The sequence below is a fragment of the Diceros bicornis genome, chromosome 37 (genome assembly GCF_020826845.1).
Source record: "Diceros bicornis minor isolate mBicDic1 chromosome 37, mDicBic1.mat.cur, whole genome shotgun sequence".
NCBI classification, from domain to species: Eukaryota; Metazoa; Chordata; class Mammalia; order Perissodactyla; family Rhinocerotidae; genus Diceros; species Diceros bicornis.
Window position 1 is genome coordinate 25813954 of NC_080776.1, and position 10593 is coordinate 25824546.

The window sequence follows — 10593 nt, forward strand, 5'->3', positions numbered from 1 at the left end:
CACTATCCACAGTTGGAACTCAAGTCAAGTTTTTAGCTACTAGACCTAAAGATTCTTTCCCCCCTGTTTTATATTTCAATCAGTACTCTTGTTTTCCTAGGGGCACCACTTCAATTAACCACTGTCAAAGATCCCTGTGGACCAAGGTATTTTGATTACCGGTATGACATACCTGCTGTTTTTCATGGCAGACGCCCCCCCCCGCCCCCACCTTGCTGTTGGTGGTCAAGTCCGGCCCTTCTCACTAATGTATTTCTCAGTGCCTTAGTGAAAGCAGTGTCTTCTCAGCCTTCTTGAAGGATGTATTTGGGAGGTAGGTGTGCAGGTCACACAGGATCAATCCAGTCCAACATTCCTGTCTCCTCACATCTTTGGCTTCCCTTCTCCATGCTGGGGAAGCTCTGGCATCTCAACCTTGTAAAATGTAGGCCATTTTTGAGTGAAGTTTGAGTCAAACAATCAAATGTGCTGCTTAAACCCACCTCCAGCTGGTCGAGTTGAGTACATTAAATCTGGACTCTCTAGTAACTTCACTATCATCCATAAATTAGGCCTGATCTAGTGTTATATGCTACCCTCCTTGGTCTAACACCTTAGAATCCACTTGCACATATGTTTCCCAATTTCTACTGGTATACATTAGAAAAGTCTTGCTCATTTTCTAGGTGTGTAAGCTATTCCTGGGGTATGGTGTACACCTGTCCCTGTGGAGCATGCTGTGAATTGTCTCTAGTTCTGTATCTAATGGCAACAGAGGGTGGTTGTGGTGGGTCTTGAGAACAAGTGTCCCCTTTCAAGGCGTCTACCATTGCTTGGCAAGGTTATCACGAGATTTTCAAGCAAAGGAATATGAATCTTCTAAGACACCGTGGGGCAAACTACTAGTGGCAAGGGAGGCTCAGAATAACTTGGGGTCTCAGATGATCAGTTTTATCTGATCAAGTTTCATCTTGGTCTCCTTGAAGTTTCATGATCCTGTCCTTTCCCAATCAATGCCCAGTGATTTCAGCTGTTGTTCACAATCAGTACATTTAACTCTTCTGTTTGATTTTTAGGAATATCAGCCCCATGACTATAAGAAAAAGAACTTCCTTTACAGCTGTCATGGAAGTTCTCTGGTTCTCACCGTGACTTGTGATTTTCTTTCTGTAAGCACTCTAGTGCACTCGGGAGACTATCCCACACCATAATCCCCATAGTCAGCATTACTACATGAAAAAACAAGTCCAGTGGCCACTGGGGCTCCAAGGCATTCGCTTCAATCTGCATTTCATCACAATCAAACAGAGGTGGTGACGCTTGATTAATTCTGATGCCAGTGCTTGCCACAGATTACCATCCTTCCCACAGCCACAGATTACCATCCCATTTCCCACTGGCATCGAGTTCAACCCTGTTTAGGCTTAAGAACACAACAAATCAATTCCAATATCCCATCTTTGCAAGTCTCTCTGCTCTGATCATTCCTGGCACCAATTCTGTGACAGTGAGGGTCCAGTCCAGTAGACAGTAACCACACAATAATTTGAGCAAGGGAGATTTGATATAAAGAATTATTATCTATTTATGTGGAGATAAAAGAGGATTGTAAAGAATACCCTGAAGGAGAGTACCCAAGGAAAAAACAAATTGGGAAGGGAGGGGGCCCTCCCTAAGGCTGGAGTGAGACCTTGTTAGAGATGGTGTCAGTTCAGCTCAAAAGATGGCAGAGAGGTTTACTGGGTTGGTCTGGACTGTAGATGGTCCATGTTTGTTGGGCCAAGACGTGGTGGGCAAGAACTGTGAGCCAGTAGAAGGCAGGACCCCACCCTCCTGCCCCGGGATGCCTATACAATTCACCTGGAAGCTGCCCATGGGGAAAGGAGGAACTGTGAAACTTGCTGAGAAGCCTGCTGGGGCATGGCTGGGCTTGATGGTCGGCTGCTGAGAAGCCCTCCCTGGGCGTGCTGTTGAACTCTCCAGAAACCGGCTGGGGCACCTGCAGAACTCGCAGGAAGCTGCTTGCTGGGGTGCCTCTGAACTCTCCACCAGGAAGCCATCTCAGGTGCCCTGAAACTCACTGGGAGGTGAGTGCCGTTGGGTGTGGGAACAAGGAGGAAGGAAAGCACACCAGAACCAGGAAGAGAAACTTCCTCCTCCAGTGTCTCTACAGCTCCCTCTGCCCACAGAGCCTGATATTGTGTCAGCTGGCAGGGCGGCAGAAATGACCCGGTAGCAGAAGCAGGGCAGTGAAAAGTGGAGTTAGAGCTGAGAGGTAACACGTTTACAGCTGGCACAACTGAACTCATTTTATGAAGTTAGCATAAACTTGATGACAAAACCCAACAAAGACAGTAGGAGAAAAGAAATATGGGCCTATCTTGCTTAGACATACACGCAAAATCCTAAAGAAACTTCAGAAAAGTGGATTTAGCAATATGTAAAATATAATGCATCAAGACCACCTGGGGTTTATATCAGCATCAGCTGGCTCTCCATCAAAATCTGTGCTCCTCTTTCATAGCATGGAGTTGTCAGTGGGAAGCAACTAGCTGTGACCAGTGACTGCCTCTCACCAATGGAATGCAGCCTCCAGGCCAAGGCTTTTAAGAGAGCAAATGTGCCTCCTCATGGTCTCTTTCACCTTCTGCTTTCTGGATGTGGATGATGACAGGCTCCTTGGGAATGGCAGAGTTACAAGGTGGAAGGATAGGCATATGAAGAAGAGCTTCTTGCCCACTAGGAACTTCTGTCTTGGGCTGTTACGTAGGTGATAAACTTCTAATTTTTTGAGCTAGTACACACTTGGGGATGTTTGTGTGTGTTAGCCTTCCCTAACAATGTTTACATGGTGGTCTAGTGGTTAAGATTCGGCGCTCTCACCACCTTAGCCTGGGTTTGTTTCCCGGTCAGGGAACTACCCCACCCGTTTGTCGGTTGTCGTGCTGTGTGTTGCTGAAAGCTATGCCTCTGATATTTCAAATACCATCAGAGTCACCATGGTGGACAGGTTTCAGCAGAGCTTCCAGACTCAGACAGACTAGGAAGAAGGACGTGGGCACCCACTTCCAAAGAAATTGGCCATGGAAACCCTATGAATAGCAGTGGAGCATCATCTGATACAGTGTGGAAAGGTGGGAGGATGGCGAAAAAACACTGGGCAAGGTTCCACTCTGCTGTACACAGGGTCGCTAGGAGTCAGAATCCACTCAACAGCACTAACAACAAGAAAACAATGTTTACATTATAAAATAAATTATATAATTCACTAAATTTACAGATTAAGGGATAAAAATTACATAATCATGTTAATAGATGCAGAAAAAAATGTTTAATAAAAAGCCTTGGCAACTAGGAATGAGGGGACGTCTTTGTTCTGACACAGGTGATTTGTAAAAACCTGTAGCAAGCATTATAGCCAATGGTGAAAAATTTAAAGGTTTGCTTTTGAGTTGAGTGCACTAAAGCAATTAAAATAAATAAATGGCATAAGAATTAGAAAGGTGAAAACAAAACTTGTTATTTGACAATATGAGTATAGAAAGTCCAAGAGTATTTACAGATTAATTATTAGAATTAATAAGAAAGTTTATAAAGTTGTCGATCAACTATAAAATCAATCATATTCTGTGTATCAAAACCAGAAAATTAGAAATTAAGGATTTAAAAAGGTGCAATTTACAATGGCATAAAAACCCAAGACACAGGAATATGTATAACAAAAGACATACAGGATATCTTTGAGAAACCTCACAGACCCAAATAAAGAGATGTAAAGAAGTCAGATTTCTCCACACTGATCTATAGGTTTAATGTAATTCCAATTAAAGTGCTTGCTGACTTCTTTTTTGAATTTGAAAGACAATCCTGATAATGACATGGTAATGTAAAGGGATGAAGGTGGTCCACAGATGCGTGAAGAAAACTAAGATGCTGCGAGAGTCTTGCTCTTCCTGACGTCAGGATTTATTATAAAGCTACGGGAAAGACAGGGAAGGGTATTCCGTGCAGGAATAGACAAACAGACCAAGAAGACCAATAGACCAGAGTGAAGAACGCAGAAATAGATCAGTGCATGTGTGCTTGTGCTTGCTTTATGATACAACGGACACTGCAGAATAATGCTGGAAGTGGGCTATTGAGTAAATAGTGTTGGGACAATTGGGTATTCATATTCATACACACACACAGCAAAATGGATCTTCACATCTCACTGTACTAGAAACTCAACTCCAGGTGCATTATTGATCTACACAAAAAAGGCAAAAATATAAAAATTTTGGAAGATAAATACGGAAATCTTTATGACCTCAGAGTCTTAAAAAAGACACAAAATTCACAAGTCACAAAGCAAAAGATTGATAAATTTCTATACATTAAAATGAAGAACTTCTATTCATCAAGACACTATAAAGTGAATGAAGGACAAATCAGGGAGTGGCAGAAGACATTTGGGATGAGAAAAAGGACTTGCATCTAGAATAAATAACTTCTACAAACCAATGCGAAAACAGGCTGATAACCAAATAGAAAAGACATGAACGGGGACTTCATTGAAGAGGAAATCCAAATGGCCATAGACACAGGAGAAGTGTCCTACTTCAGCAGTGATCAGGGAAATAAATACACGTGAGAACCAAGTGAGGATCCAGCACACCCGTGACAGACTGGCAGACAGTCAAGAGCCATCCACTGCTGTGGGCATGTGAAATGGTACTTGCACTTTGGAAACCAGTGTGGCAGCTTCTTAAAGTTAGACATACACCTACCCATGTGACCCAGTTGTTCCACTCCTAGGTATTTACCCCAAAGAAATGAAAACTTTTGTCCATACAAGGACTTGTATACACATATTCATAGCAATTTATTTATAATAGCCCCAAACTGGAAATTTCCCAGTATCTATCAACAGGTGAGAAGATAAACACATTCTGACACAGCCATGTAATGGGATACTACCCAGCATTAAAAAGGAATGAACTAGGGGTACACACAACAACATGGATGGACCTTGAAAACTTGCTAAGTGAGAGAAGCCAGACACAGAAGCCCGCATATTGTATGATTCCATTTATGTGAAGTTTTAGAAAATTCAAACTATAACGACAGAAAGCCAACCAGTGGTTGCCTGGCATGGGGCGGTGGACAGGTGTAGGATGGAGGAATTACAAGGGGCATGAGGAAACTTCTGGGGGCTATAGGTATGTTCTCTGTATTGAGGGTGGTGATGGCATCATGGTGTACACATGTGTCAAATGCATCAGATTGTACACTTTAAATATGTGCAGTTATGGACATGTGTCGGTTATCTCTCAATAGAGCTGCTGAAACAAAACACCTATTCAGATCAACAAGAAGCAAAATAAAAGCACACAATCCCATGCCTTCAGCATAATTAGAAAGCAGAGACTACTACAAACCTCAAATTAGTTGTGAGTAAAAACTCACAATTTCCACTGAACCTATTTCTCAAGTTCTGACTGCAGCCCCTGGTAGGTGTTCTGGTTTGGGAGGGTGTTTTCCAAGTTCTCTGTGTCTCCATCCATCTGCCCATCTTCTGCCCTCTACAGCCACGGGGAGAAAGAGCATCTCACCCAGTACAGTTCTCACCGGTCGGCAAGCAGACCGCCCATCTGGCCACTCACTGCATCCTCCACCCAAAGCTCCCCTCTTGCTGCTTTTGCCCCTCTCCAGTTCTTGGGCCTCTTCATACCACAGTCCCTTTATGCTGGTCACACCTCAACACTTTCAGTTGGCCCTTGAAGACCCCTGAAGTGCACACAAGGATGAGGGGCTCAGTGACGGCCCATCAAGTGTGGATCAGAGGTGGCCTGGGCAGACTCTGGAAGCTGCGGTGGTGTGTTCAGAGGGACGAGGAAGGGGCTGGTATTCCAGGAAGAGGGAAGGGGATTTTTGAGAGCATGCAGTCTTGAGGTCTCTGCAGATTCAGAAGGACTGGGGTGTAGGGTGCTGGCAGACATGTGGTATAGAGATTGCTGGAGTTGTAGGGGGGTTTGGAGCACGAGAGAACATGAAATTGAGATGAGTTTAGATTTTATGCTGCTGGCTAAGATTTTTCAACATGTGCCCTTGGGGGCCCCTGGCAGCCTCAACAAACGCAAAGGAGGTCAGGCAGATTCAAGAAGATAAGCAATATGATAAATTGTGGTTCTCACAGAAGTCTTCTTATGGTCTTAACAATCAGGTTCTTCAAGGTTTCACAGGGCTGCAAGGCAAGCTTGTGACAGCTTCTCCTGGCTACCATCCAGGTAACAGAATACAGTTTGTCTGGGCTTCATATTTTCATGTAATTTGCCAATTATTGTTTGTGCCTCAGTTTTTCTTTTAAAATTATTTCTACTATGTTGTTGTGGTAGCCAGAATAATGGCTCTCCCAAAACGTCCCTGAACCTGTGAATATGTTACCTTGCATGGCAAAAAGGACTTTGCAGATGTGATTAAGTTAAGGATCTTGAGATGAGGAGATGATCCTGGAGTATCTCCTTGTAAGAGGGAGGCAGGAGGGTCAGAATCAGAGAAGGAGATGTGATGACAGAAGCAGAGGTTGGGGCCATGCGACCATGAGCCAAAGAATGTGAGCAGCCTCTAGAAGCTGGAAATGGCAAGGCGAGGATTGTCCTCTAGAGATTCCGGAAGGAGCACAGCTCCCACACTGGCCCTGTCTGGTTGCGCCTGAACTTCACAGCACCCTTCAGACCAAAGAAGAGGCTGTTCTTTGGGGAAATAAGTTAGAATAGTAACTGGTATTTCCCAGGGAAACCAGTGCCCTTTGTTTTGAAGAGGCAGCCTATTCCATCTGCTATGTATCCTTGGCCCCTCCTATAGGGTCTGGCTTACAGTAGGTGCTTCATAAGTGCTTGTTGAATGAATGAATGATGTGTTTCAACAGAAGTGCATTCATTTTGTGGCTTGAACCCTAACCTGCAGGCCTCCTGGCCCAGGGCGGCTGTGGACCAGTGGTTCCCCCAGGCTCCTTCTCCTCTCAGTTCTCCTATCTGGGGTGTCTGGCTTCACATCTAGCAGCCGTGGGAAGGGGTTTGGAAAATGTGCCTTTACAGTTTTGAAATCCCAAATGGGATATCCGTACTGTTTCAGAAGGAGCATAAGCCAAGCTGTGGTGAACTGTGGGTTTGAGGGTGGCTCTAGAGCACTGAGGGGTCCAGGACCCTGGAGAGCTCGAGTTTCACGGCTTGTAAAATTCAAACGGAATTCCAGGTGTGTGGGATAAAATCGCATTTAACGTGCAAGTAACGAGCCCGGGCAGGCGACTTTAGGACAGACCTTGAAAAGCTTCATGGTGGAGCATTGCCAAGTCCAGCTTGCTCCGACCTCCCCGATCCATTGCTGTGGAAACACGGGGAAGCCCCTGGCCCCCTGCCTGGCACACAGAAGGGCCTCAGAGAACATTATGGAAGGAAACAACCTGCTCAACAGGACTTGGGGCTGGGGGGTGGGTGGGGCTCCTTGATCCCTTGCATCACTTCTTGCCCATCCTTCTCCCTTCTGCCCTCCCTGGCATCCACCTCTGGTTGCTCCTGTGCCAGCTGGCAAGCATCCCAGCTCATGTCCTGCCACTTGTCTGCTCTGCTCCGCTCCCTCCTCTACCCACAGCTGGAAGGTGCTTTCTTGAATGCAGTTCCATCTCCCACCTTCCCGTGTAAACCTCTCAGGTGGTCCCGCTGCCCTCACCATCATCTCCAGCCTCCTCTGACATTTGGGCTCCCCAGTGGCCCCACTGCTCCTTTCCCCCCCAGTTACATGGAGCCACTTATTTCCCTCTCACCACCACGCCAGGCTCCTTCCCACAAGCTGTGCCAGGAGGCTTGCTTGGCTACCCCCTCTCAGGGTTACCCCCACCCCCTTTCAGATACCACTTCTGCTAGAAAGCCTTCCCTTCCCTCCCAGCTGAGTGGTGCCCCCTGTGCTCCCTGAGGCCTGTGATCCCCCCCCAAGCATTTGTTGTAAGGTCTGAGTACAGGTGTGGTCCTCACACCTTGAGAGGTTGGAATAGGTGCTGGGCAAACGTGTAGATAAATGGCCAGGTCGGGGGGATGTGCTCAGGGGGTCCGCCTTATACAGACACCCCAGCTGGTCTCTGCCTGACAGTAGCTTTAAAGCCTTTCATTTCTTCTCTAAGGTCCCTAGGACCAGATAATTTTTACCCTTATGAATGAAAGCTTTAAAAGGCCCAGAACTTCCTAATCTGTGGCAATGGGACATTTATGAAGAAGGACTTTATTTATTGCTCAAGATTGACGATACTGTGATGGGCAGGTCCCTCAGCAGGTTCTTGTCGAGAGACAATGAGATTCCAAAAGATATGTTTTTCTACTCAGGAAAAGCTCCTGTTCTATAGATGCTGATGATTTAAATCCTATAGGGTTGCCAGACTAAATACAGGAAACACAGCTAAATTTGATTTTCAGATAAACAACAAATAATTTTTAGTATAGCTCTGTCCCATGTAGTATTTAAATTTAACTGGACATTCTGTATTTTTATTTGTTAAATCTGTCAATTCTATTTGGAATAAACTTGGGAGTAAAATTAAAGTTTTTATGAATATGTAATGCTCTCTGTGAGGAATCTGACTTATAAATAAGGATGGTGAATATTTTGAAAAGCAAACAAAATAATCAGAGAGACATTTTTATTTATTAAATCTGAATGAAATTCTTCTAAAGAGTAATCTTTTAAGAAAAACCTAAAAAGTATCAGTGATTTCCCAGGTGCCCACCCTCCATGCATCTGATGATAGTAACTGTTGAAAAGACCTTAAAAAACATGAATGTTTAGCAAAATATTTTCCTAGAGCCTGATTTATTGCATTTACCCATATTTTTACTTTTTCTGCTGTTATATTTTCCTTCTTGCTGTTCTGGGATCTTCTTTTCTCATTTTCTTTCCATTTCAAGAGCTTCCTTAAGCCATTCTGTGGGGCAGGTCTGCTGGTGATAAATTCTCTTAGTTTTCCTTCATCTGAGAATGTCTTGATTTCCCTTTCATTTTTGAAAGATATTTTCACTGACAGTTCTTTTCTATCAGCACTTCTGGTCTCTATGGCTTCTGATGAGAAATCATGTCATTCAAATTGTTTTTCTCATACAGGCAAGGCATTGTTTCTCTCCTGCTCCTTTCAAGATTTTTAGTTTGTTTAATTTGATAAGTTTCATTATGATGTGTCTTGCTGTGGATTTCTTTGGGTTTGTCCTGTCTGGTATTTGCTTAACTTCTTGAACCTGTAGGTTTGGGTTTTTTTGTGTGTGTCAAATTTGGGAAATTTTCAGCCGTTATCTCTTACAGTACTTTTTCAGTCCCTCTTAATTCTCTTCTCTTTCCAGGACTCTGACAGGAAGTTGCATCTTTATTATAGTCTGACAGGTCCCTGAGGCTCCGTTCATTTTTTTTCCGAGTCTATTTTTCTTTGTTATTCAGATTGGTAATATCCATTGTTCTCTCTTTTAGTTCAGTGATTCTTTCCTTTGCCTTCTCTATTCTGCTGTGGAGCCGTCCAATTAATTAAAAATAATTTTTGGTTATTATCTTTTTCAGTTCTAAAATTTCCATTAGTTTCTTCTTTATATTTTCTATTTCTTTGCTGATGCTTTCCATTTTTTCATTTATTTCAAGTATGTTTATGATTCCTTATTGAAGTATTGTTATGACGGCTGTTTTAAAACCCTTATCAGATAATTCCAGTGTGTCTGTATATGTCATCTTGGTGTTGCTTCTGTTGACTATCTGTTCTCATTCAAGTTGCGATTTTGCTGTTTCTTGGTATGATGAGTGATTTTCAGTTGTATCCCAGACATTTTGAGTGTTCAGGATTTTATTTAAATATGTTTTAGCAGGCAACTTCTGACTCCTTGTCACTGGGAGAAGAGTTGGAAGTCCAGGTTCCCTTCTCAGCCTCTTTTGACACTGAGGATGCCTCCTTACTGCTCCCCTGAAACTGTAGAGATGTGAGATGGCAGCGTGGTCACCTCATTACTGCTGGGCAATGGTGAAAGTCCTGACTCTCCACTTGGCCTCCTCTAACACAGCTGTGGTGGGGATGTGTGTGCTGATTTCCTTTGGACTAAGTCTATATTGTGGCTCATCAGCCATCTCAAGGGAAGCCCTAAACCCAGTGTTGCCTTGTCACTGATACTTAAAAGGACCTTAGATTTCAAGCATTATCTCAATCTTCCTAGAAAACGGGATGAAAACCAAAAGCAATAGGTTTACAGAGCCAGGATGGAAGCAGAAGTCTACTGGGGGCTGGTTATGGTGTTTGAGTCCTATAGGGTCTTCATGTTGAAGGAGAAGATTGCACCCGCCCTACAGCAAGTCTTCCTGTGGACACAGAACCTACTTGGAGGGCTTCAGGGGCCCTGGGTCTGGTGCCAGCTGGGACTCTAGCCTTGGGCAGGTCATCTATGCTCTGGGTCCTGTTCTCCTCATTTGCAAATCCCAGGGAGGGACTGACAGTCTCTGGTGAATGACTCTGACCATCTTTGGCATCCCCATTCTTGTCTGTGGTGGAGAAAATCACAACTAGGGAATGCTCAGGGGAGTGGGGGAATCGGATTTACTTGGAGATCTGAGCATGGG